Source organism: Tursiops truncatus, chromosome 8 (genome assembly GCF_011762595.2).
Source record: "Tursiops truncatus isolate mTurTru1 chromosome 8, mTurTru1.mat.Y, whole genome shotgun sequence".
Taxonomy (NCBI): Eukaryota; Metazoa; Chordata; class Mammalia; order Artiodactyla; family Delphinidae; genus Tursiops; species Tursiops truncatus.
The window spans coordinates 104,873,271-104,900,003 of record NC_047041.1 but is presented as its reverse complement, the minus strand read 5'-3'; the positions used below and the strand labels follow the sequence as shown (position 1 = coordinate 104,900,003).

The window sequence follows — 26,733 nt, the reverse complement described above, 5'->3', positions numbered from 1 at the left end:
TTAGGGTCTTCTGGAAGACGGGTCCCCTGGGGAAGGCTTCCTGGAGCACATACCCATCCTTTGCAGACGTTTGTAAATATCTATCAGGGGTGTGGCACCTCCACACAGCAAAAGGCTCTGGTCCTGATTCTGCCCCTGTATTCAGGGCTCACAGCATCTTCTTAATTAAAAAAAAAAGTCACATCTCTCTTCTCAAAGTACCCTTGGCTGCATTCCCTAAGACTCATCCTCACACAAAGTCTGTGAAATACACGGCACAGGTGTCATTAGACCCATTTTGCAGATGAGGAAACTAAGGCCTCAACAGATCCAGTGGCTTACTCAGGATCATGCATTTGGAAACAACAGAGGTAGAGGACCCTCCCCTGACCACCTGAGCCCAAGAGCGTGCCTTTCCGCTGTTGTCTGAGAAGTTCCAACTCTCGAGGCGACGCTCTGTGTGTACACATAAAAGGGTCTGCAGGAGGTAGCAGCTGGTAAGATGCATAACGGGAGCTCTGCTTCTGGTCACAAGAGTGTCAGAGTAATCTTTCTGCCAAGGACAGCTGTAGAAGCTGGATAAAAACAAAATCTCCCCCAAAACACCCCTAGGTATTGGAAGAAATTGGAGGACAACTGAGGCAGACAGGACTCAAAGGCTAAGACCCCAGAGAGGAGGGAACCATGGAGAAACGGGCTCAACATTCTGTTCACTTTATTCCCAAATTGCTCATGTACAAGGCTGAGCAGCTGAGAAGTAAGGCGGAAAGTGACAGCTAAGAGGACACAAAGGCAATCAGAGATTTGGGCAGAGTCTCTTGATTCTGGGGAAGCAACAGCTGGAGTTCAGGGCCCGCCAAGAAAGGGGTGGGTCCTGCTAAACGGTCCAGCTTTCAGATGAGAACCCTGAAAGGCTATGTTCCCGAAGGAGACCTTCCTTCCCCAAATCTTGAAGTCCAGCCTCAAATCACATCCAACCCTGATAGAAACAAGCTGACCTGTCTGTATTCTGCCCACCAAAGGACCTAAAACCCTCTCCCTCGAAGCAAACATCAATGTCCAAGATTCAATGAAACACTACCTCAAGTGCCAGGAGGCAGACGCAAGTCATTAAAAACCAAGCAATACGAATAAACAAAGGAGTCAGAAGCAATACTCGAAAAGAGTTCGACCAAGACTTCCCCACAACTGCTGACAGACACCAGGCCACATTTAATTATGGATGTGGGAAAGCTCTATCAACGTCAAGAGGGGACACAAAGAAAACCACATGTAGCTACAAGTGTACCTTGTTTTACTGTGCTTCACTTTATCACGCTCTGCATACATTGCATGTTTTACAAATTGAAGGTCTGGGGCAATGCTGCATTGGGCAAGTCTCTCAGCCCCATTTCCCAACAGCCTTTGCTCACTTTGTGTCTCTGTGTCACATTTCGGTAACAACATTTCAAGCTCTTTCATTATTCTGACATTTGGTATGGTGATGTGTGATCAGTGACTTTGATGGTACTACTGCAAAAAGGTTATGACTTGCTGAAGGCTCAGAGAATGATTAACTTTTTTTTTTTTTTTTTTTTTTTTTTTGGTATGTGGGCCTCTCACTGTTGTGGCCTCTCCCGTTGCGGAGCACAGGCTCCGGACGCGCCCAGCTGCTCTGCGGCATGTGGGATCCTCCCAGACCGGGGCACGAACCCGTGTCCCCTGCATCGGCAGGCGGACTCTCAACCACTGCGCCACCAGGAAAGCCCATGATTAGCATTTTTTAGCAGTAAAGTATTTTAAAATGATGTACATTGGTTTTTTTTTTAGACATAATACTCTTTCACACTAAAAGACTACAGTATAGCATAAACACAATTTTTATATGCACTGGGAAACCAAAAAATTCATGTGACTCATTTTATTGTGATATTTACTTTATTGCAGTGGTTTGGAATCAAACCTGTAACACCTCTGAGGTATGCCTGCACATAATAGTGCCACTGGTGAGAACAAAGGACAAGGAAAAAAGATCTTAAAAGCAGACAGAGAAAAAGACACCGTTTTCAAAAGATCAATAATAAGGTTAATGGCTAACACTTCCACAGAAACAATGGAAGCCAAAGACAATAGAATGACACTTTTAAATCACTGAAAGAAAACAACAACCAACTTAGGATTCTATATTCTAAGTATTTTTCAAGAATGAAGGTGGGCTGTAAATATATGAAAGATTTAAATGGAAAAGTTAAACTTGCTCACGATGCCATGGAAACTCAAAGAAAAAAATATTCTTAAAATGTGGCTATGGGTATTTTCTTTCTATGAATACAGACTGGATTTAATGTTGCTCTGGGGGTCTTAAAAGCTGAACTAAATAACGATTTGTGAGATAAGTTTAAAAAAAAAACAATGAAGGTGGAATAAAGATGTCTTCTGATGAATGAAAACTAAAAGAACTCATTGCTGACAGGTCTGCTTGGAAAGAAATACTAAAGGGAGCTTTTCAGACAGAAGGGAAATAATCCCTAATGCAGGTAGAAAGGAATGAATATCACGGGAAAGGGAAAATCTGATGATTACTGATTGTTTAAAATGGCAATAATAGTGTCTTGCGGGGATTGAAGTATAAATAGAATTAACACCTGACAAAAATAAGACAAAAGGTAAGGGGGTGAATGAAGTGAAAGGCATTTAAGGTCCAAAAGTGAACGGTAAAAGCACTATTATAAGACAGACTCAAAAAGCTAGGATGTACTTGATAAATACATTGTAACCACCAGCGGAAGAATAGAATAGAAATCGGAATTTTAAAACGATTTATAGAATCGTTTTAAATAGAATAGAATAGACAATAGACAATAGACAATAGAATAGACAATAGAACAGAAATAGACAATAGAATAGAAATAGGAATTTTAAAACGATTTGATTAATCGAAAAGAAGGAGGTAAAAATGTACTCCCCAAAACCCAGACAATAGAATAGAAATCGGAATTTTAAAACGATTTGATTAATCGAAAAGAAGGAGGTAAAAATGTACCCCCCAAAACCCAAATGGGACAGATGTGAAAGAGTAGATGGTGGGTGTAAGCCCAGATATATGTCAACAATTACATTAAGTATAGATGGGCTAAATCCTCCAATTAAGCGGCAAAGTTATCAGACTAGATTTTTTTAAAACTTCAACTCTATGCTATTTACAGAAGATGCACTTTAATATAAAGAACCAGAATGATTAGATGTTGAAGGGTGGAAGAAATATATACCATGCACACACAATCAGAAGGAAAGCTGGTGTAGCTATACTAATATCAAATAAGGTAGATTTCAAGGTAAGAAATTTTCCTAGAGATAAAAAGCGATGTCTTAGATCAATTCAGCAGAAAGACATAACAATTCTAAAACATGTTTACCTCAAAGTACATAAAACAAAATCTGACAGAATTAAAATAAGAAATAAATCCTCAATCATAATTGTATGTTTAACTGTGAAAATTTAACTTTCAGAGAATGGTAGGATTGTAGACAAAAATATCAACTAAAACTACAGAATACAGATTTTTTTTCAAGCACATGCAAACCATTTGTCGCAATGGCCCATGTCGGGCCATAAAGCCAATCTTAACATATTTTGAAGGACTGAACTGTCATTTTCTGATGACAGGGGAAATAAACAGAAACCAGTAACAAAATGACAATCCCCAAATGTTTGGAAATTAAGTGATACTCTTCTGAATAATCTGTAGACCAAAGAAGAAATCACTTTGACAATGTGAAGATGGTTTGAGCTGGATACAATGAAGATATGATATCCCATACCATATTATCATATGTAGCTAAATCTGTGCTTGAAGATTGTATAGCCCTAAAAGCACGTGTAATCAAAAAGAAGAAAGGCTGATATCAATGATCTAAGTGTGCATATCAAGAAGCTAGGAAAAACCAGCACATTAACCTCAAAGCAGAAGGAAGCAAATAATGAAGATGAGAGTAGACATCACTGGTTTAGAAAACAAACGCATCACGGAGAAATTAGCGAAACTAAAAGTTAGTTCTTTGAAAAGACTGCTGATATCGATAAACCTCTATCAAGACTCAGGCCTGCCCCTAACAAGAGAAGACTGTATGCCATCTATCTAATATTTAAGTTATACATCAAGCTAACAAACTATTCAATAAAATATTTTCTCTCCTCCTACTTTGAGGAATATACCTTTGCACAACAGAGAAGGTAAGGCTCACATCTAGAAGTGGCAAAGTCCTCAGAGATCTGTGCTGGAAGATGGGGTGATGGGGAGATGATGCCTTCCCCCCAGTCTTGTCACCCCGGCACCATGTCATACCATGAGGAACCTGCACGTCCATGCTCTGACCACAACTCCGCAGGCAGCTGCCCTCAGCCACCCAAGGGGCCCGTACGGCAAGCCCAACGCTCTGCCTTTGAGAGGGCAGTCTAGGGAAGGGGCCCGTGCGGGCTCTGGAAGTGGGCTGGGGGCCATGTGGGTAGGATCTTTGGAGTCTGAGTGTCTGAGCATGGTATCGGAAACAGGTGTGGGCTCAGGGTGGGCAGTGATTTCACCCCATGGGGAGGGGTGAAAAGGAGGAGATACAGAGCAAGGTACATGCAGAAGTGGGTTCTGAGCAGGGCCCTTCTTGGCAGGGATAAAGAGAAGCAAGTCCATGATCACTAACAGAAACAAGAAGGCAGATATCACTACAGCTCCCACGGACATAGAGAGATAGCATGAGGGCATCGTGAATAACTTTACACAAATGCATTGGAAAAGTTACACGAAATCGACAGTATTCCAGAAAAACCCAACTTCTTAAAGTTTTCCTATGAAGAGATACCCCCAATAGTCCTATATCTATAAAACAGATTTGATTTAAATCCTTCTCACAAAGAGAATTCTAGGTCCACATGGCTCCACTGGTGAAATTTTCTAAATATTTCAGGAAAAAATAACGCCGAGGTCTCACAAACTCTTCCAGGAATAAAGAGGGACTACTTCTCAATTCACTTTAACCAAGAAAGGACATTACAAGGCACAGTATCTCTCCTAAACATATATGCAAAAACCCTAAACAAAGAGATTCCATTAACAAGGGTAATATATTATGACCAAATTGAATTTATTTCAGAAATGTAAGGTTGGTGTAATATTTAAGAATTAACAAAGTAAAGAAAAAGACAAGTGATCATCTCCCTAGGTGCTGAAAAAGCATTTGGTAAAAGTTAACACCTGTTTATGATAAACACTCCTAGCAAACTAAGGATAAATGTCTAAACCCGCAACAAATAGCAACTAAATAGTGAAATATTGAAAGCTTCGACCCAAGGTTGGAAAGGTTGGAATTGAAACACGTCTGCCATCTCCACTTCTATTCAATGTTGCCCTGGAGGTCCTAGGAGTGCAATAAGGCAAGAAAAATAAATACGAAGCTATGGACTGGAAAGGAAGAAACAAAACTGACATTATCCACAGACAACATAATTCTGAATGGAGAAACCCAGGAGTACCTACAGATAAATCATTAGAATTAATAAATGAATTAGGCAAGGTCATTGAACATAAGATTAACATTTAAAAGTCAATTATTCTTCTGTATTCTAGGAACCAACAAAATCTGAAAAGCTTATGCCTTTTAAAATATCATCTGGGGGCTTCTGGTGGCGCAGTGGTTAAGAATCCGCCTGCCACTGCAGGGGACACGGGTTCAAGCCCTGGTTTGGGGAGATCCCACATGCTGTGGAGCAGCTAAGCCCGTGAGCCATGGCCGCTGAGCCTGCACTCTAGAGCCCGCGAGCCACAACTACTGAGCCCAAGTGCCACAACTACTGAAGCCCGTGTGCTTAGAGCCCGTGCTCTGCAACAAGAGAAGCCACCACAATGAGAGGCCCGCATACCGCAACAAAGAGTAGCCCCCGCTCGCTGCAACTAGAGAAAGCCCACGCGCAGCAACAAAGACCCGACACAGCCAAAAATAAATAAATTTATATTAAAAATAGCATTAAAAATGTGAAGTAGCTGAGAACAAACAAAAAATATGCATGACTTCAACAAAGCAAACCAGGAAATCCATTCTGTGTTTATGGATTGGAAGACTCAATATAGTATTATATGTTGTCAATTCTCCCCAAGGTGATCTATAGATTCAATGTGACCCCAGTCAAAATGCCAGAAGGGGTGTGTGTGTGTGTGTGTGTGTGAGAGAGAGAGAGAGAGAGAGAGAGAGAGAGAGAGGGAGACAGAGAAAGAGAAGACTGACAGATTGACAAGCTGATACTGACATTTATACGGAAATGCAAAAGGCCAACAATGGTAGAGAAAATTTTAGTTCAGGGTAGAGGACTTATCCTATCTGACGTGAAGCCTTTTCAAGCTACAATGTTTAACAGTGTTGTGCTGTGCAAGGATAGAGAAAGGGATAGAGAAATAGATAAATGGAACAAACAGAGTCCAGAGACAGACCTACACACACACTGTTGTTTGACTTACTGCAAAATTGCCAGGGTGGGGAAGGGAGCATCCTTCCAACAAATGGTGTGAAATCAATGAATGGCGTGGACGGCCCTAGGGAGAAAGATGAACCCTGACCTCCTACCTCACACCATACACAAAGCCAATTTCAGATACAGGAATAGCACAACAAAGCTTCTAGGGCTACTACAGGAGACTATCTTCACGACCTTGAGATGGAGAAACATTTCTGAAACAGGACACAGAGGACAGTAACCACAAAGGAGAAGATTAATACATTGGACTTAAAATGAAGAGCTCTTAAAATGAAGAGCTTCTGTTGATCAAAAGATACCATTGAGTCAAAAGGCGAGTCATAAAACTGGAGAAGGTATTTGCAACACGTATATACCTCAAAGGACTTGTATCCAAAATATATAAACAAGTCTTATGAAGGAATCAAAAAAGACAAACAACCCAATTAAAAACCAAAACCAAAACCAAACCAAAACAACAACAAAAACAAACCTGTACAAGCTCTTCCTCAAAAGAGGCTTTGCAAATGGCCTATATGCATGAGAAGTGGTGAATCGCCACTATTGGTCACTTCCTGGATTACTGCCACTACCTTTTAGCATTTGTCTGGTGAGCTAGATTTAAGATAAGACTAAGACTTATAGAATCCATCCTTAGTGCCCATAACGGTGCCCATAACATAGGAAGTACTCAAAGCACCACCTGCTGAATGAGCCAACAAACTACCATTTATTCAAACAGCTATGTGGCGGCATTGACTGCAGTTTACACCTGTTGCTTTGGTCATCGTTGGGAAAATCTCTAGGCAGGGACTAGTGTTCCCATTTGACAGATGAGGAAACTGAGGCTTAGAGAGGCAAAGGAACTTGGCCAAGGTCAGGGCTTGGCAAAGCCAGAGTGGTGGGCACTGAGGCCCCCAGGATGCTGCAGTCTTGGCTGGGTGATTGGGAAGTTTCAGGCAGCAGGAGCTGACATTCCTGCCAAGCCGTAGCTTACTCTGCTGAGCTGGATTTTGACACCTTTTTGGATGTTGGATTTTCACCTTCCAGGGGCTGCAGCCAACTCCCAACATAAGCCACCAGAATCAAGCAGGGGCTGTCGCCGGTGGCAACTCCTGTAAAAAACAGTCGTCGTTCAGGAAGAAAATATACCCTGTTCATCCGGGAACCGTATGCCCATGTGTTCACAGGACACACCAACCCGAAGAAACTAGGCATAGCCCTTGACATTCAAGAAGAACCTGTTTCCGCTGGCAAACAGCACCTCAAATCCTGTCTATCCACTTTCTGGTGCGGTGGTGAGGCCCCCAGGTATGTCATTTCCTGATAAGCAGAGACTACTGCCAGTTTGGCTGCCTCCAGGGTGTGCTACACAGCACCTAGTGGCTGGCAAGGTGACTGCCACCTGTGTGCCACTCTGGGCAAGGGGAGAGAGCGGAGAGGAGGGGAGGGGGGAGAGGGAGGGGAAGGGAGGGAGGAAGGGAGGGAATGAAAACCAAGGATAAAGTTTATTTCAAGTTTTGGAGTTCCTGACGTTCAATCTTACATCTAATCAATAAGTCACTCCTCACTCATTGCCTAACCTCAAAAACTTGATTAAACACAAGCAGAGATGGCCTCCATAGCCATTTTTGAAGCAAGATGGGGAAGAATATAAACTCATCTTAAAAAAAATATTCTGGGTGAACCTTAAACTTTATTCAACCTTCAAAGAAGCTAAAACATCTAATAAATTGATACAGTTTATAGAAACTAGATAGATTATTAAATAGGAAAATGTTTACTATGTTTCAAAAATTCAAATCCACCAGTTCATCCTTTGGGTAAATGTTTATCTAAAAGTTCAGGGGCAAAGTTAAACAGTTGAAATAAAATGGAATTAAGCCTTAATATTTTGTTTTACTTTGAGTACAGAGGGGAGACAAAAATAATATCTCATAAAATGGAAAGTTTCTATTTTCACCAAAATATTTGGAAAAGTTACTTTATTTTTAATTTGGATTACCTAGATTCCATGTAACTTCTGCAAGGGAGGTTTCAGCATAATACTGGGAGCTGGAGCCTAGCGGGGAAACTGGCTTTGGTTATTATTTAAAACATTCATTCCACAAAGATACAATTTGTTTCAAAAAGTGTCAAACCAGCCAGAAACTGCCTGTAAATGTGTTGCTTGTAAAATCCTGATGACTCCGGGGGAATTTCCATTCTCCCTTCCTTTCATCTGACTGTATCTCAGGTAAAAAGGCTCGTCCTGCATCTTCATCCTTAGGTACTGCCCTACTAGATGCTGAGTTCTTCATTTCTGAGTTTTTTTTGTTGTTGTTTTGTTTTTCTGGGTCTTTCGTTTATGATGATGATTTTATACGCAATCATCAGAATTATTTTAAAGAGTGGCACGGAAATGCGGTATTACAAGAAAAGGTGGTTCTAATTCAAACAATGGTACCGAAAATGTTATCTTTTCTCCTTGTTTTCAGTTGAGAAGAAGGTCTTCAGAGACCCAAAAGTAAAGGAAGTTATTCTTCATAGAAAGCCCTTCTTTGGTCTTTTTTTTCCCTCCACCCCCAGCTGCAGAGAAAGAATTAGTTTCAGCCTATCTTTCTGTCGTCTTCATACTGTATCAAGTCTTGGCCTCACACATGTAAGCTTTCAGAGTCATATACCTTTCATGTCTTTCAATCTATTGTGGTCATTATTCTTATTTTTCCATACATTTTTGGTTTGTTTTAAAATAGCTTCGGATTTACAGAAAAATTGAGGCGATAGTACAGAGAGTTCCCATATACCCTGCCCCCCATTACTTACAGCTTATATTAGTATGCTGTATTTGTTACACTTAAAGAACCAATATTGATACATAGTTATTAAATAAAGCCAGACTTCACTGAGATTTCCTTAGTTTTTACTTACTATCCTTTTTCTGTTCCAGGATTCCATCCAGGACATCACATGATGTCGTTATTTTATTATTATTATTTTTTGCGGTACGCAGGCCTCTCACTGTCGTGGCCTCTCCCGTCGCGGAGCACAGGTTCCGGACGCGCAGGCTCAGCGGTCATGGCTCACGGGCCCAGCCGCTCCGCGGCATGTGGGATCTTCCCGAACCGGGGCACGAACCCGTATTCCCTGCATCAGGCAGGCGGACTCTCAACCACTGCGCCACCAGGGATGCCCATGAGGTCGTTATTCTTTTTGATGCTCTTTCTGACTCACTCATTCAGCTTTGAACATTTCTTTGCTGCCTGGTACAATCAGATGCTCCAGGCTCATTTTGGTCCTTTCTTACCCTGGGATCTGGAATCATCCTGTTCTCACAGGATCCCGGGTGGTCTCAGTTGTCATATTCCTGGAAGAGCTGGAAATCACAATAAACCAGGTCGTGTTTGTATCTCCCAAATGCTAGAGCTGCTTTTGCAATATTCGTAGCCATTTTTTTTTTTTGGTGCTCTTTGCCCAGGTAAGTTTTGCTAAGTTCTCTGGACTAGAGGCTCCCAAGCCTCGCACATTGTTCACGGGCTCCTGGAGATGGAGTCTTGGGTGGATGTCAGGTGACAACCAGCTAGTGTGTGTGTCACCCTTACACTTTGCATCCCAAAGCTTGGATAAATTAAAAGAAACTGCTCCACAGGGGACCGTGTGTGCTTTTATGGCATTTAAAGGGCAGAAAGTTGCCACTGCAACACAGGTGGGCACTGGGCATTTTCTGCCCAAACAGTTCTTTCTCATGGTTATCCATCAGAGCCTTCTTGTGCATTCAGAGTTTTTTGCTCTTCCCTGGGAGGCCCATGCTGGCTTGTGCGATGCCCAGACCGACTCAAAGATCGGACCTCAGTGATCTGGGGACTGAACTCCCTGCTCCTGTCTTGCACCCAGTTTCTGAACAGTCATCTAAGTTGATGTCACATATTCCAGAGCAAGAAAAGACTGGACTGGGGGGAAGGGAAGAGGAACGCTTTTTCTCCCAAGGCCAGTTCCAAATGAACAAAACCCTCACCACCTTGTATCCCTATCTGTCCAGATTCTGTATCACACACACAGTCCTCCTCCTTTCCATCTGAAGCTAGTCAGTTTGCTGTTTGATCCTCAGATGCGGGGGTACTTATCCAGAAGCACTTTTTCCCAGGGATGGGAGTGGGAGGGGAGAGAGCTCTGGAAAGCAAAGCTCTTCCCTAAAACATCTCATTCATAAGATATTGAAAACAATCTGTTGTGCAAATCACGCTCAGCTCCACATCCGGATGAATTAGAAGCTCCATTAATTCATTAGCGACTGAACCTTGGCCCTGGTGGCCTGGCCTGGAATGTTTGTTGATTCTTTCGCTGGTGCCTTCCGTGTCTCAGTTATGAAATTTTAGGGCCAAGTGGAGGACGATAGAACCTTTTGCTCTCAAATAGCCTTATTCTTCAGATTTGTTTTCTTTCTACATGAACACAGCTTCTTAACATCCAGCCAGTTCCAGAAAGTCTGCTTTCAGAACACATTTGGGATGAACCATTACTTACAAAAAAGGAACAGTCAGTTCCAAAGTACTGAATTTTTAAAAATCTTTTTTATTTTGGAAAGAAATTTAATACTGAATAATTTCGAACACGTAGAGAGGTTTCAAGGATGGTACAGGAATTACCTGCATGCCTTCTACAAAGATTCACTGGTCATTTCTGTCTGCCCCGTTTGCTTTCTCATTCTCTCTTTAGCTACTTCCATTTGTATTTTTATTTCCGTCTGTATGTATCTACAGAGTATTTCTTTCCAGAACCATCTGAAAGTAAGTTGGTAACTAAATACTTCCACATGTATTTCCTAAGAATAAAGACATTCTCTTACATAACCACAGTACAATGATAAAAATCAGGACGTTTTACATGGATACAATGCTATCTAATCCACAGAGTATACTCAAATTTTGTCACTGTTCCAAACATGTCTTTAATAGCATCCCACAGCCCCACTCCAGATCCAGAATTCAATCAAAGACCAAGCGCTTGCATTTCACTGTCACATCTCTTTAGTCTCTTTTGATCTGGAAGAGTTCTCCAGCCTTTCTTTGTCATTCTGGATCTTAACAGTTTTTAAGAATACAGGCCAGTCAGTATTTTTTCCTTTGTAATCAGGAAGAAATTTGTTGAGAGATAACCTTATGACTATGTAAATGTTGTGTTCTTTATCAAGCATTCACTGTCAGCAGTAGCTTTAGCTACTTCTATATTTATAATTTAGTATTCAATTGTAAGGAAGGTCTTCCTTTTCTCTCTCTCTCTCTCTTTCCCTATGGACTCATACCTTTCTGTTTATTTAATGAATTACAATCTGTTACTATAGTATTTATTTTGATGGTCCAACTGTTCTGGACTTGGCCAGAGAGAGTCCTTTCAAGCCGATTCCTTTTGTTAACAACAAACAATTAAGTCTTATTTTTTTGATCCAAAATTGATAATCTCTGCCTCTTAAATGGAAAGTGTAGACCTTTTATATTTAATGTAATTATCAATAAAGTGTGGTATAAATCTACCATCATTATATATATAACAAGCATATATACATACATGCTTTCTTCTGAATTAATTGAGCATTTTTTATAATTCCATTTATCTCCACTCTTGGATTACTAGTTATATAATTTTGTTTTACTTTACTTTTTAAGTGGTTGCCCTTAGGTTTACAATAGACATTTTCAACTATAATAGTCTACCTTCGAATAATATTTCACCACTTCGCATACAGTTTAAAGACCCCACAACAACATACTTCCATTTCTCTCTCTCATCCTTTGGGCTAATGTCATCATACATTTTACTCCTATGTGTATTCTAAACCCAGTAATACATTTTTTTGTTTTTTGCTATAACAGTCAATTATCTTTCAAGGAGATAAAAAATAAGAAAAAAATTTATGCTAATCCACATATTTGTTATTATTTGTTAATTATGGTGCTTTTCACCCCTGTGTGTAGATCCAATCTTCATTCATTATCACCCTTCTTTTGCCTAAAGAACTTCCTTTATCATTTCTTGTTCTTCTGGTAATGATTCTTTCAGCTTTTGTTTTTCTGAAAAAGTCTTTATTTCATTTTTAATTTGAAATATATTTTTGCTGAGTGTACATTGTAGGTTGCCAATTTGTTTCTTTCGGTACTTTAAAGATGCTGCCGCACTGTCTTCTGACTAGCCTTATGTTTTGAGGAGAATTCTGTGAATTCTTAACTTTGTTCCTTTTTAGATGACATGTCCTTTTTCTCTGGCTTCTCTTAAGATTTTCTCTTTGTTACCTGTTTTCAGCAGTTTGGACTCCCCATTTGCCTTCATGTGTTTTCTTTACGTTTTTTCTGCTTGGGGTTTGCTAAACTTTTTAGATATGTGGGCTTGTGGTTTTCATTCATGATGGAAAATTCTTGGTCATTATTCCTTCAAATACTTTTTCTGTATGCACCCCCCCCCCCCCCCCCCCGCCATTTCCTGGACTTTGACGTTGCCCCACAAGTCACCGCTGCTCTGTGTATTTTTTCCTCGTCTTTTCCCCTCTGGGCTGTATTGTGAAGTGTCTCTGTTGCTGCATCTTAGCCTCACTGATCTTTTCTTCTGCAGCACCTTATCTGCTGTTCACCCCATCCTCTGTATTCTTCAGATCTAGAAGTTCTATTGGGATCTTTTTCACATCTTTCATTGTTTTCCTCATTTGCTAATGATTCCTTCTACTTTTTTAAATATATGAAGCATATTTTTAATTGCTGTTTTCACATTCTTATGCTCTAATTCTGTCATTTGTATCAATTCTGGGTCTTTTTTGTGAATTGACTTTTCTCCTAGTTATGGGTCATATTTTCCTCCTTCTTCACTTGTCTGGTACTTTTAAAATTGGATGCCAGACATTGTGATTTTATGCTGTCGGGTGCTGGATTTTGCTGCTTATTCCTTTAATTAGTGTTAAACTCTGTCCTAACACTAAGCGAGGTTGCTTAGAATCAGTTGAATTCTTTCAAGGTTTGTCCCTATGCTTTGACAGTGCGGGTCCAGAGCAGACTTGAATCCAGCTAATGCCCTGCTGTGTGATGCCCCATGTATTATGGGATTCCCCCACTTCAGCTGGTGGGAACACAAGCCATTCCCAGACACCTGGGAGTCCTCAGAAGTGTCTGATTTACTGCTTTCTGCTGGTTCTTTCCCCAGCCTCAGGTGGTTTCTTCTCACGCCTGGGAAGATCAGTCCTCGCCAAAGACGCAAGGGCACTCTCTGTCTCTCTCTCTCTGCTGCATCCTCCTCTCCGTTCTCTGCTTCACAAATTTTAACTGCCTTCACCCCCTTCACCTCCGATCTTTGTATCCTCGACTCCGTGAGACTGCTGGGCTGTTTGGGCTCCTTTCCCTGCACTGCAGCCTGAACACTGCCTCTAGGAAGGGAGATGGGGCAATTATCATGGGTTCACCTTCTTTGCTTCCCTTTTACGAGGAATCATAGTCCTGAGACGCCTGTCGTCCAAAATTTGAAAGCCACCACTTCATAGATTAAAAAAAGGAAATTTTATTTTATATTGGAATATAGTTGATGTACAATGTTGTGTTAGTTTCAGGTGTACAGCAAAGTGATTTAGTTATATGCTTCATAGATTTTATTTCGATTTCTAGTTGTTTAAGGCAGGGTGGGGACTGCTACGTCTGATCCCTCTCTCTCCATCATGTTCAGCATCGTGAGTCCTGCCCTGTGTCTTTTAAATTCTCTCCTCACCTCTGAGCACATCCTTGCCCTGGTCTCATGGTGTACTTTCCTGGCCCCAGCCCTGGAATCAGCCATCTCTCTGAGAAGCCTTGGTTCCTTTTATTGGGGAAGGATATTTAGAAGCCAAGATCTAGGTAACCAGGTGTACGCATCACTTCTGGTTTGTTGGCAAGTTTTTAAAAATAGAAATGAAACACCTATGCAGGAAAACAAGCAGGAACCTCAGGGGGAGCTCCATGTCCCTTTTTCTTGAAAATGAAACGTTGCAGAATAAAAAAAATTCCTTTCACGTTCTCCACTAATAGAAAAAGGAGGAACAGGGAAACTGCTCTTTCAACAAATCTGTGTTGAGAACTCCTGAATGCCAGGCTCTGCTCTAGACGCTGAGGATACAGCAGGTACCAAACCAGACAAAGACCCCTGCCCTGAGGGTGCTTTGCACAAATGACCACTGCTATTATGTTGCTGTCGCAGTGGCTCCTGAGGTCACACCTTTTTTATGACAGTAAATGTGGACATTTCTACATAGTTCCAACGTCTGCTCAAATCTCAGCCACGTTAACAATCACTTAGATGTGTGCCTTGAACCGCTTAGACGCATGTTCCCCCGAGACTAAAGAGCTGGGTGTGTGTGAACTTAAATTTCAGATCTCAGGGTTGTATTTGTAAATGCCCTCCTGAAAAAGCAATGACATAAACCCAGATGTGAAAAGAATGAAAAGAATACATGCTGTCGTGAGGAACAGCCCCTTGCTTTCTTAGGAGGGTCGAGGTTCTTCTAAAGCGTTAATTTTCTTGCCCTGTCACGTTTGCCACTGCAGCAAGGCACTCACAAAAATTCACAGCTTTTACAGAGAACTTGAAATGTGATGCGAATGCAAATGTTGCTTGTGATTTAAGGGGTCAGCGTCCTGTCCTCCCAAATGCCATACATGGGATCAGGTGCTCAGAGCATACGGCTCCACGGGGTCTCTGGGCTGTAAGGGGATTGAGACCCCACCTACTTCAGAACTTTACTCAATGCTTGAACCCGCAAGCTCCTGGGATGTCTCCACTGACAGAGCCCCTTGAGCTGAGATGCTTAGAGAGCTCTTTCTCTCTCTGGTCATTTAAACACTAGTCAACTGTTTCTTTTTTTTTTTGCGGTACGCGGGCCTCTCACTGCTGTGGCCTCTCCCGTTGCGGAGCACAGGCTCCGGATGCGCAGGCTCAGCGGCCATGGCTCACAGGCCCAGCCGCTCCGTGGCATGTGGGATCCTCCCGGATCAGGGCACGAACCCATGTCCCTTGCATCGGCAGGCGGACTCTCAACCACTGCGCCACCAGGGAAGCCCCTCAACTGTTTCTTTATAATTTTTGCGCACTCCTCTATGTTCTGCCTTCTGAGGCCACATGAACACATACAAGCCTTTCCCAGTCCTGCCCTTCAGAGGCAGCCCTGTCCCCCCACACCGGCCAGCCTTTGCAGGACCTGGCTCTGAATCCTCTCACATCTGGCCACACCCAGCTGTCACGTTTCCATCCTCATGCTCACTTGCCTCTTCTTTTACAGCATGAGGACAATTTCCTGCTTCCTCCTTGGGTTGGAACCCAAGACCCTGCTACAGAACGAGCTCGTGATCCTAGACGAGCTTCTTGACCACCTCAGTTTCCGCATTTGCAAATAGACGTAACCATGTGCAGCCCAGGGTTGGTGAGTGTCCAGTGGTGATGCAGCCGTCTGCCCACACAGAGCCCAGGCCCAGCAAGCCCTCAGCAGACACCAGCTAGTGACGCTGTTCTATCTGGCGGCTGTTCTACTACATGCTTTGGGTCTATTATTTCAAGTCTTCAAACAACCTTTTCAGGAGTCGAAAAGGAGGCTCAGAGAGGCTAGGTAACTTTCCTGAGGTCCCACAGCCAACACACACCCCTGCTTGCTTGACCCTAAAAGACATGCTCTTCCCTCCAGGCCTCCTGGGTCAAACTAGCACGGCCCCTGATCTCCTGTCTGTTTTCCAAATGGGGGTGTTCCCAGGGTTGGCCCTCCTGCCCCCCAAGTCTGTGCATTCTTTCTGGGTCATCATATCTCAGCCATTGTCCGCATCACCCCACGTGTTAATTAACCCCCAATCCAAGCGCTCTTCCAGCTTTTACCCTTCTCCACAGCTCCAGACCCCTATTTCCAAAGACCACCCCCACGGCTCCGCCTGAGTATCCCAGAGGCATCTCCCCCATCTCTCCTCCTCCCGTGGATCACGCCCCTTGGTGCGCTGCCTCCAGGTTAGCAAAGTGCTTTCACAGGCATCATTATTTAACACGACCATTCAACGGATTTACCCAACAGGGCACTGGTGAGCCCCTTCTGCAGCCCACACACTGCGTGCCTGAGTGCTGGAGGGCCAGTGACACCAGAGTACAGACGCACTGGAGGCTATGCCCAGGCACGTAGCCGGAAGTCTGAGGGCAGAATTCTGAGAGCCATCCTCGTGAAGGGGATGCTTATTAGGTAGGATGGTGGGATACAGGGTGATGCAGGAGGGGGAAGGAGTCTTCCATATCGTTCGTTTGCTCATGCACGTACTCATTGAGTAGGTGTGTACTGAGTACCAGCAAAGCACCAATCCCTGCCTTAGACGCTGGGAGGCAAACGTGCCTGAGATGGGGCTCCCGGGCTTCGGGAGAGAAAACAGGTCAAAGACTAGGTGTAGTCGAATGTCAGAGCTGGTGGGGGGGGGGGGGACGGGGGGGAAGGGTCCTCAGCCCTTTCTCTCTTCATCCCCAAGAGGAAGAGTCGCCAGTCGCGCCTCAGTTACCAGTGGGCAGGTGCAGTGGACCGAACGGTGGCCCCCAAAAGATGTGTCTACGTCCTAACTCCTGGGACCTGTGAATATAACCTTATTTGGAATAAGGGTCTTTGAGGATATAATTAAGGATCTCGAGATGAGGTCATCCTAGATTATCCAATGCAGGTGTCCTTATAAGAGGCACACAGGGGACAGACACAGGAGAAGAAGACAAGGCAACATGATGACAGAGGCAGAGGCTGGAGAGACACAGCCACGAGCTCTGGGATACCTGGAGCCCCCAGAAGCTGGAAGAGGCAGGAAGGACGCTCCCCTGGAGACTCTGGAGGGAGCACGGCCCTGTCAACACCTTGATTACGGCCTCCAGAACCCCGAGACAATACATTCCTGTTGTTTTGCGCCCCCGTTTGTGGTTATTTATTCTGGCGGTGGCCCCAGGACATGCACACAGCAGTCATGATAAGTGAAAACATCCCAAGTGGTAGGAGGACTTGCCTCCTTGCCTGCCCTTCGCACACTTAGCCCTCGGCTGTTCTCCTAACCTGGCAATGCAATCTACAACCTGGACACAAGCCTCGTGCAGATCTGGACCAAAGACTCGTGCTTCTGTCCAGCTGCCAGGCAGCTCTGTGGGGGGCACAGCCCTTGGCTGGCTGGAAAGGGGGACCCCGTTTCCCCTCTGCCACTGTCCCTCCGTGCACAGCACACTCGGGAACTCACAGGGAGAGGGGAGGCTCACCCAGTGGGGTCCCGCCCCGCTCTGGCCATCAAAGTGTCTAAGAGCACTGGGTGCCACGATGGCCCAGCGTTAGGCCACTTGGGTGCAGAGAGGAAGGTGTGGCCACTAGATCCTGTTGTCCTGCCCCTTCCTGGTCTGGGATGCGTTCAGAGCAATACATTTGTCAGTTCAGCAAATATTGACCAAGAAGCCCATTCCCTGCTGGGCCTGGGCCACTGCCCACGGCTTGGGCTTTTCTAGCTCTGGTTTCACTTCTTTAAATTTATATCCCATTAGATGCAAAAGCCCTAATACTGAAAACAATGGCTTGTGTGGAAACTCTAACTTTTCCGCATGTAATTTGGAACGTCTTTGCTCCCTGCCCATCTCCTCGAGTTTTTTTTCTCTTCTGAGGCAGAATCTTTGCCCAGATCTGTCCATCTGCCAGTGCCCGGACAGCCCCCCTTTCCTGCAGCAGAGACCACCCAGCTTGCGGCCACGATGGCAAAATAAATGCCAGGGGAAGTGGGCAGAAATCAGTGTGTTATTGTTCTTGTATAATGAATAATTTATGTTGGTTTTGGACACCGCATTGATCAGGGAAGAAGAAAGGCTGACTTTCCCTCTTGGTACAGCCGCGCACGAGCTGACCTTGTACTCTGTGCATGTTTGCCTTCCCACCCACACTCTGATGCCGCAGGCACCAAAAGCCCGTGGAGCTTTCTGGGTCCCTCAGCTAGGAGGGACTTCTCTGCCCTCTGAGCTCCCGACACACCGTGCCTGCCCTCCCAGACGGCACGCAACACTTTCTACCTTGAATCTGTCGTGAGTCGGGCGCCTGTCTTATTTTCCAGACCAGGATTGGCCAACTTTTTCTGTAAAGGACCAGATGGTAAATATTTTAGGCATCGTGGATCATACAGACAGGACTGGCTGCATAACTGGTGGGCCTCAGTGCAAAATGAAAGTGCAGAGCCTTCTGTTAAAAAAGTTTTAGGGATTTCAAGATTGTGACACAGACGATCAAGGTGGTGACATGGAGCCCTACTAAGTGCAGGGCCTCAGAGACGGTACAGGTCACATTCTATGAAGTGGTCCTGCATATGATCTCTGTAGCCATGACTCAACTCCGCCATTGTAGCGCAGAAGCAGCCAGAGACAATATGTAAATGAATGTGGGTGGCTGTGTTCCAATAAAACTTTATTTACAAAATCAGGAGGGGTTGGGAGAAGATCTGGCCCCCAGATAAGAGTTTGCCAACCCCCGTTCTATACAACTGTAAGTTCCTTGTAGGCAGGGAATCTCCCACCCATACACTCAACCACCCATCCATCCATCCATCCATCATCTACCCAACCAACTATCCAAACATTTACCCATCTGTCCATTTGTCATTCATCCATCCACCCACATCCATCACCCATACATCCACCCACCCACCTATCCGTCCCGTATTCATCCAACAAAGCATTACTGATCACCTACTGTGCGTCAGGCACTGCACTAAGTGGGAGGCTACAGAGAGAAGAAGCTGTTGCCTGCCTCAGGGACATCTCAGACTCTAGAAGGCACATAATCCTCTTCGCGCGATATGGTGTCAGAGACTCATGGTACAGTTTGAATTGCACGAAGGAAGGATTTATTTTCACATCCTCCCAGGTCCTCACAGGCAGGAGAGGAATAAACATCAGTGAGTGACTGAATGAAAGCCTGTTTTGATGATCTAGACTCTTGGTCTTGGAGGATTTGTTGGAACCCCAGAGAAAAGCTGGGTGTGACACCATCTGCACCTTCTATGACTTTGGGCAAATGACTTAATCTCCCCGCCTTAGTTTTCTTGTCAGTAAAATGGGGGCAAGCTGGTCCCTTGACAGGGATGAAGGGAAGATGGAGTGGGATAACCCAGTTTGGAGCACAGAGCCTGACACCTGGATGTACATCGACTGAGTCTCCTTCCTTCCCCTGGCTCAGCACCCAGCAGGCCCAGAGGAAAACATGCTGAGCTGAAGCGTTGGAGATACAGGAAGATGCTGTTAAAGGGACCCGCTTATGTTTGTACAGACACAGAGAAAAGCCTGGAAGAGAGCCGCGCACGCTGTGTGCCGGTCGCCACCCGGGCAGACAGTTATTTCTTCGGTAACATTTCAATTTCTCTTCCCTCCCTCCTTCCCTCTCTCTCTCCCTCCCTCCCTCCCTCCATCCTTCATCCTTCCATCCTTTCTTTGATTTCTTCCTTCCTCCCTCCCTCCCTTCTTTCCTTTTTTTTTTTTTTAAAACAATGAACTTGCATCAGTTTCTAATCTGAAAAAACAAAAAGCAGCCCTCTTCCATTCCCAGATGAACTGACTGGATTAAAACACAGGCACAAGGATCCTGGATCCGTTCTTTCTTTTTCTAGATGAAGGGAAGCTGCAGAGTTTCCGACCTCGTCTCAGGAAACGAGACTAGAAACTCGGAAACCACCACAGATGCCTCCCTCCCTTGCACCCACCTGGGAGGTTCTGCGATTAGACTCTTCAGGTTCACCCCGAATCCACCCACCCCTCTCCACGTCCACTGGCCTCGCCCTGGGCAGGGCCATTGCCACCTCCCCTGTCCCCACTGGTCCTCCCGGCTCCTTGCTCCCTCCCCACCTCGTCCCTTTTTCCTACCCAGAGTGGCTTCTCAAAACACAACCAGATTGGGCCCCTCTGCTTATTTCAAAGCAGCCCTGGTTCCCCATTGCCTTAGGCATAGGTCCCCAGCTTCTCACAATGTCCACGCCCGCCTCATCCCCCGTCTCCGCCCTTTCTGATAATTGCTCTCCTGTCACGGGGGCCCCTTTTCTGGCCCTCAAACAAGCCAAACCATTCTACAGCCCATGTTGCTCTGGCTGGCCTCTCTCCCCATCTATCTCTTCCTAACGCCTGGTCTGGGGTAACTCCTGGGTCCCTCCTGTCAGCCCCATGTTTACATCCTTCACCACGCAGAACGCAGTCGGAGCTGTCTAGCCGTCTGGTCCTTTCCTGCCACCTCCCTCACTAGACTGCAGGCTCCAGTGGGCAGGGCTCACATCCGTCCTGCTCTTCTCTGAGCTTCCGGAGCCCCAGAGAGCACCCGTCCTGTGGCGGAGCCTCAAGAAATACCGTCGGGTGAACGAAAGCGAACGAGTGGACAGCGGGCGAGGGGGGGGGGTCCGAGTGGGAGTTTGTGGTCAGGGTGCTGCTCAGATTGCCCTGGCATCGAAGTTGCCTCCACAGGCAGAAAAAAAGCTTCTGGGCCCCTAAGGATCCTTCAGGGCAGCGGGGGCGTGAGACTGCGGCATCCTGAGTCATGCTCAGGGCACTGCTGTTCCCGCGGGCGGCTGGGGCAGCCTGGCCAGTACTAGGCAGGTGAAGCCCCTCTATCAATACCTGTGACGGTGGCCCTGCGACCCAGGGTGTGGCTGGGGTCTTCGGAGACTCCCCTGCCCACCTCTTCACCCCTGGGCTTTCTTTGTTCCCCCACCTTAAACACGAGAGCCCACCCACCCTCGTCCAGTGTCTTGGTCTCCCAGACACCCCCCTCTGGTTCTCAATGGCTCCCCTCAAAAGGGGCCCTTCCTCCTCTCCTCCCTCCTCTCCCCAGCGGGGCTCCCTCCAGCTGGTGTCGTGGCCTTGGTCCGCTGGATGACGGCCCCTACAGATGTCTAGGTCCTACGTCCTAAGCGCTGGGACTTATGACCATGTCACCTTCTATGGCAAAAGGCACTTTGCAGGTGTCATGAAGGCTCTTGAAATGGGAAACTATTTTGGATTATCTGGGTGGGTCCTAAATGCCATCACATGTGTCCTTGTAGGAGGGACATTTGACTACAGACGGAGACAGAGGCTGGGGGAATGTGGCCACAAGCCCAGGGACGCCTGGAGCTCCCAGAAGCTGGAACCCCCAGAAGCTGGGTGGGTCCTAAATGCCATCACATGTGTCCTTGTAGGAGGGACATTTGACTACAGACGGAGACAGAGGCTGGGGGAATGTGGCCACAAGCCCAGGGACGCTTGGAACCCCCAGAAGCTACAAGAGGCAGGGAAGACCCTTCCCCAGAGCCTTTGGAAGGCGTGCAGCTCTGCCCACACCTTGATTTCGAATTTCTGGCCTCCGGACTGTGAGAGATTAAACTTCTGTTGTCTTAAGCCATCAGTTTGTGGTCATTAGTTCTGTGGTCACAGGAAGCCAACAGAAGGTTCCAGCAGGAGCCCCAGGATGCTTTCAGGGGCCTGTGCACTACCTGTGACCTTCACGGCTTTGACCCTTATTGGCCGAGACACGAGGCACAATCATGGACGTGGGTGGGGCTGTTTGCTGGAAGCGATGATGGAAGCCCCCCACCCGACGCCGCAGCAGCTCCAGGGGGCTCTTGGCTCTCAGAAGCCCTGAAGGAGGGTGCGGGGCTGTGAGCTCGGAAGGCTGCTGAGGGCTGCGAATGTGCAAGTCTCCCCACCCCCTCCCCCTGAGAGCAGGCGGTTTTTCCCCCACACCCTCTGCCAAGTGGAGGCCGATCTCCCCACCGCAGCCCAGCCTCGGGCAGTGAACTTGAAGGAGGAAGGGGTATCCCATCCTCAGGTGCTCCATTTTCTCACCCTGCCCACCGGCACAGAAGTGGAAGGATGCTCCTGGGTTCCAGCTGCCCTGGGACACGAGCCTCTCCACACGCAGGTGCAAGGTGCGTGCACACACTCACACACCTGCCCTTAACCTTAGCTCAGCATTTTGGAAATGAGAAAAGAGAACGATAACGGCTGGAGTGCGGCGAGAAGGGACCCGACAGACGTTTGTAAACCCCAGGCCCGGCCTGGCAGCAACCACAAGTTATTAGGGCTTCGACGAGACAGACCTGTCTTTCAAGACACTTCATTTTTACACCCAACAGGTCTGAAGACGTGCCAGTCTCTCTTTGGTAAACCTGGAAAAGTCTCTCTTTGGTTTGGCAACACCTTAACTTCTAATGAAATGATCTACTTGTTAAGAAAACAGAAATACTTTCTACCCTTAAAAAAACCCATGGGTATATTTAACTTAATTGTTTTAAATACAAAAGAAAACCACAGAAGTTCAAAAGCCAGACGCCTTAAAATAACACGAATGCCAGAATGACGTTAGACAGAGACTAGGATGTTCACGGCGTGCTTTCAACGGCGCTTTAAAAATGTGCAGAAATGGTGGGAAGTTAACTCCTTTCAGCTAAAGGTGAGTGCTATTGCACACCTTCACACCAACGACAAGTTCACCTGCATCCCAAGCGTCCCTGCGCATCGTCCTTCCCCTCCAGGTAGGACCACAACAGAGCATCCTGCCCAGATCTGCCTCGATCGTTATTTCCACGTTACAGAAATGGCAAATTTTGCTGATTGAACCACAAACAGTGGGCCTACTGTGTGTGAGGCACTGTTCCATGGGCCGAGGAAACAGAGTCCCCGCCTCCTGTGGCTTACAAGTGAGTAGGGGAGATGGGCAACAAACCACTCACTACATGGTTTGTCTGGGAGCGCTGAGCGCTGCGGGGAAAAGTAGATCAGGAAAAGCACAGAGAAGGGGTCTGACGGGATGGAATTAGGGGTGTTGCCGTCACACTTAGAGGCGTAGGGGGACACGTCTCTGAGCATCTGAGACTTTTGAATAGAGACCTGAATGAGGGGAGGGTGTGAAACTTGTGGATAACTGGAGGAAAAATGTTCCAGGCAGAGGGAACAGCAACTGCAAAGGTCCTGAGGTGGAAACACGATGGGTGTATCTGAGGAGTGGCAAGGTGGCCAGTGTGGCTGGGTGGGGTGGGGGAGGGGGAGGGTCCTGGGGCGTGAGGTCAGCAGTGTGGGCAGGGCCAGACCCGGTAAGGTCCTGCAGGTCATGCACAGCGGACGGCCACTGGAGGGCTGAGAGCCAGGGGGGAGCAGGTTCTGCCGTGCAGCAAGGCTCAGCACCCTGGAGGAGATGGGAGCTCAGGGCTGATCCACTGTTTGCTCATTGCAGTCTCCGGATTACAGCACGGTTTCTTGGTTTGAGAAAGTGAGCCCAGCCTCTTGAGTAACAGTAGCAGGGATAATAATAGTCACCATCACCACCTCCATCATCACCACCATCAGTGTCCCCTTCATTGTCACCGCCCTTATTGTCACCACCGTCACCACCACTGTCATAGCAGATACCAAGTATGTCCTACATGTCAAAAAGACTGACTACTCTTTCCCCTTACAGTCCCCTTACGGGCTGGGTATTCTGTCCCACGACCTCGTTCGGATGAGACACAGAGAGAGGAAGTGACTTGTTCAAGGTCAGCCAGCGGCTGAGTGGAGCTGGGCGTGGAGCTTGGATCTGGGGCCAAAGCTGGGCTCGGAAGCTGCACTCGTGTCTGTCTGGTGTCCTGAACAGCCATGGACAGGACTCGGTTCTTTTTCTGTTGTTTTCCCTCTAACTTAGACCCTCAGATGCTCTTCCACTGTCAGGGGAGCCCAGCATTTCATCACCGAGTCCTTGCAGCTGTCTGTCCCCTCCCTGCTGCCCACAGAATACCTGCGTGGGTCACTGGTGGCCCCCCCGGTGTTCTCTGCCTCCGTATGTGACTCAAGAGACCAATGGTGGGCCAGGTCCTCCCCTCCAGTGGAGACAGCTCTGGCCACAGAATGCACCCAGTCCTGACCCAGCTGTCAGCTGAGCCTGGGTGTCTGTGCACAGAGACCTCTCTGAGCACATGCAGCTCGGACAAGACACGGGTCATGGCAGTGGTTAAGAACTTGGGGTCCTGGGTCAGAACGGATGCCTCTGAACCTCAGTTTCCTCCTCTGTGAACCGGGTGGAGGGCCGTGAACCCCGACGTCCCACAGTTGTTGCAAGAATGAAAGCAGACTGTGCTCGTGGAGCCCCGGCACAGTGCCAATCTGTCAGACATGAGAAAGCTGGGCTGTTATAGTTCTTTTGGCCATTGTCCGAGGGACCCCTTGAAGAGAAGTTATTCTCTATGGGGTGGACCCAGCCCCCCGCATGAGTGTCCTCCGCCAGCTTCTATTCCCTGCCTTTGACACTCTGGACTTCCTTGAGGAACCACTACCGTTCCCTCTCGGCCTACATGGTTCGGGGCAGTGGACCACCCCCACCCCCACCCCCACCAGGGCTCCAGGAGTGGCCACAGGGCCTGCTTCCGGCCAGTTACAGCTTAGCATCCCCCAGGTCATAGTGACTCATTTAGGAATGATCACAGACCTGACCCAAGTCAGTACAATCAGAGCTAACCTTGGGACTCCAGCGGGAGGGCACAGGGGACAAATGTTCTCGGTTCCCTGGGGTGGCACAGGGGGGAGGCCAGGAGGTGTGCTTATCATTTGGTTACCGAGAGAATCTTCCTGTGGGTGGACCCAATCCAAAGAACAGCAGAGCCAAGAGATGGAGAAAGATAAAGTTTGGAGACATTGAGCGCCTGGATCCAGCTATTCCTGAAGCTTTCTTTCACTTACAATCCAAACAGACCTGAAGAGTACAGAGGGGTTATACTGACCCACCTGTGTTCTCTTGTTCAGTCTCTATCTGGTGAACAACCCCACATGTAAAGCACAAACTAACGGCAGCCCTGGTTTCTTCCTCATCTCCCTCTCAGCGGCCATCTTCTTTCTTTGACTCTCAGCTCACAGATGGCCTGGGGCAGAGACACACACTCTTATAAAGATTTTGGGAAAGAAAGTTCTACATGAATTCATTAACAGAACCTTTATTATTTTAAGCCATCTAGCCGTGGTTTAAATATTTGGCATTTCTTAAAATAAACAGATCTTCCCATTTGGGTCGTCTTGCGGTCTGGGCATGAGGCTGTGACTCTGTAACCAGAAAGAACAAAAGCCAGCCTCCCCAAGCCCTGACTTTGGCAGAGACCGGGACATCTCAGTGCTGGTCGCACCTTAGCCTGGAGGAAAACCATGTGACCTTGTCCCCATTCAAAGCGTTCCGTGGTCGCCTAAATTTGGGGAAGTCCGCACTGCACCTTTCTTGTGGCCATTCGTCACGTATGTTAGCATCAGAAAAGACATGCTATCCAGAAATGGACTCAGCTTGGTTTAATGCAGGCGCCCCCAGACTGGTCAGCTCCTGAGGACGGGGGCTGTCTGTCCTGGTGCACGCACTCAGCACCGAAGCCTCAGAACACCTCTCCCCTTAATGCCTAACGCAGCGAGAGTTTCCCGGAGCTGCTGGAACGAATCACCAGAAAACAAAACACACCTACCATCTTACAGTGCTGGGAGTCAGGAGTCTGAAACCGGTCTTGCTGGGCTAAAAGCAAGGCGTCGACACAAATCTCTAGGGAAGAATTTGTTTCCTGGTCTTCGCCAGCTTCCGGAGGCTGCCAGCATCCTTGTCTCATGGGCCCTGCTTCCATCCTCAAAGTCAGTCACTGCCACCCTGACCCACTGTCACATCCCCTCTGGCTCTGACTCCCCTGCCTCCTTCCTTAAGGACCCTGGGATTCCACAGGCCCCAATCGCATCGTGCAGAGTAATCTCCCCACCCCAAGATCAGCTGATCAGAGGGCTTCTTCCTAGAGATTTGCGCCGACGCCTTGCTTTGAGCCCAGCAAGACCCATTTCAGACTCCTGACTTCCGGAACTGTAAGCTATTAAATGTGTGTTGTTTTATGGTGAGTTGTTACAACGGCTCTGGGATCTTTTTTTTTTTTTTAATGATATTATAAGTGCTTTACTCAATAACCTGGGCGCGGCGCAGGTGAGGTGGGAACTGCACCGTCATAGTGCAGTACCTGGACGTTTGTGGGGACTGATGCTAGAGTCTCCTCTCACCCTTGGCTGCATTTGGGGGGCACCCTAGGGTCAGGGCTCCCGGGATCATTCGGTCGAGCGGTGCCGAGGCCTCAGACCCGGGGGGGGAGGTGTTGCCTGAGCACCTTGGAGCCTTGCTTTACCTTCGGTTCCTTGACACTTGTATAGACAACTGTGCCCCCGAAACGTTTTGCCTGCGCCGGACTGGTTCCACATCCGGTACCAGCTGATCACAGCGGGTTGGGTGCAGGGCCTGCCGCACGCATGGCTGTGCTCTCAATATCCCC

At 46.8% G+C, this 26,733-nt stretch overlaps 1 protein-coding gene across 13 annotated transcripts in view; it reads right to left on the bottom strand.

Annotated features, from left to right (window-relative positions):
- Window positions 1-26,733, bottom strand: part of ANO1 (anoctamin 1) — a 160,794-nt gene that overhangs the window by 102,742 nt on the left and 31,319 nt on the right. The window lies entirely within an intron of this gene.